This window comes from Amphiprion ocellaris, chromosome 18, assembly GCF_022539595.1.
Source record: "Amphiprion ocellaris isolate individual 3 ecotype Okinawa chromosome 18, ASM2253959v1, whole genome shotgun sequence".
Lineage (NCBI taxonomy): Eukaryota > Metazoa > Chordata > Actinopteri > Pomacentridae > Amphiprion > Amphiprion ocellaris.
In genome coordinates, this window is record NC_072783.1 from 26477649 (window position 1) to 26479844 (window position 2196).

The window sequence follows — 2196 nt, forward strand, 5'->3', positions numbered from 1 at the left end:
CGGTTCTGCACAAGTGTTAAGTGCTGCAGTGGTGCAGCTGTACAGACCTTATGCAACTAAGTCTGTCTCTGCTGACTTGCACGCCACGAGCAAAGTGAGAGGGACAAGGCGACGTTTATCACTTAACGGCGTGGAGCCACGAAAGTTCGACATATTTCTCAAAGAAGGTTATTGCCATTAACGCCACATTCTGCGGGTTGCACAGTGTATACTGTCCAGCTGTTGGATGTCATCCATAAAAAGTGACAGGTGTCATAAAAATGCTTTCATTCATGTATGACTTTTAAAAACAACTTGAAGTTATTTATCAGGACCCACTGTTATATGAGCTGAAACAGAGCTCTTGGTTCCATTTTCATTTCCAACATTTTGACAATATTTGCGATATTTCACTTTCATGGACGAAACTGCAATATTTCATTTTAATTTCATTTTTCAAGTGCAGTGTAATATTACATTTCATTTTGTTTCATTTTCATATGTAGTATTACTCCCGTATAGTTGCCAACATTACTTTTACTGTTCGATTCTAGCCTTTAGCTCACTTATTTCAGTCATTTCAGTAATGCATCATACTTATGTCAAATTGCTTTTTACTTTTAGGCCCCGCATTTCTCATGTGAGGCCATTTGCTTTTTTTTCTCTGCAATATCTGGCACAAGAATTTCCTTTGGGGTTAACCCTCGTGTCGTCCTGCGGGTCAAAATTGACCCTTTTTAAAGTTCAAAAATGTGGAAAAAAAAACAATATTTTCACAGTGAAACTTCTGATGTTCATATTTTCAACATTTTTTGGGGAATCTTTGAACATTTTTTGGTGGAAAAAAAGAAATGTCAGAAATCTTTCTTAAGAACATTCACATAAAAATCGACCAAAATCCAGCGAAATTTGCTGGATTTTGGTTGATTTTTATGTGAATGTTCTTAAGAGAATATTATATACTGGCCTCAAGCAAGACTGCAGCAGCCTCATCTTTACTGCACATACACCTTCATGCATCCATAAATTGCTAATTTTCATGCAGAATGAACTAGTGCAGTCTTGTGAGCAACATCGTAACATTTAATAACATGCGTGGTATTGACAGTGAGGACATAATTAGTACCAGGCAATAGGGCTGTGGATAACGGAGCTAGAGAGTTGGTTTTAGCAGGGTACTTGTTACAGCATTAGCTAATAGTAATAATAGAAGTGGCAGCTGAGTCTCTGAATCCTGAATTCCTGGCGGGATATAAATAGAGCAGGTGGCACAGTGCTGCCGGGCACGGCACCACACCGGCTTTGTTGCTTTTTTATGGCAGAATGCAATGGGACTCTCACTTTTGTTGATTGAGCGAAAATAAGAAGGGATGCCGGAGGACACTTCTGACTCGACGGTGTCATCAGTATCCATGGGGTACGTTGGGCCGAAGAGTTCCTGGTTGTTCACACCATTCCACACACTTAGGGCTGTACTATATAAGCCACAGGGGAGCCGACGGGAAAGTGAGACTGTTCATCAAAAGTAGCTTTCATTTTACTGGAGTGTCGTTTACTCGGCTCACTCTGCATTTTTTAAAGGTCGATGCTGTTAATTTAATGGCAAAGAGGTTTTCACTGGAAACTCAGAGTCTGCAGAATCCAGAATAGAAGCCTGTTAGCTTCACAGGATCAGATCAGTTTTGGGGTACTTGCATATATACTTGAATATTTACATTTTCTGCTACTTTATACTTCCATTCCACTAGAACTCACAGACAAATAGATGCTTTTTACTCCACTTCTGTTATTGGACAACATTAAGTTACATGCAAATTTAATTTGCTAATACAAACCATGATCAACAAATACATTTTGACGTAATATCATCGAATGACATTAAACTTTATTGATCCCTGATGGGGTAATTAACAAGACACCCATCAGGTAAGTTATATAAAGTAGATGGACCACCTTTACCAGCTTCAACATTAAAGTGAAGAATACACTTCTACTTCAATAATCCAATAATAATAATAATAATAATAATAATAATAATAATAATAATAATAATAATAATAATAATAATAATAATAATAATAATAATAATAATAATAATAATGATACATTATTCTGAAATATGCCATGGAATTATTTAATGGATTTTTTCTGTACTTGAAATACATGAAAATATCAATAAAACTATAAAAATAGACTGTTACATGTCTAATATGAAAA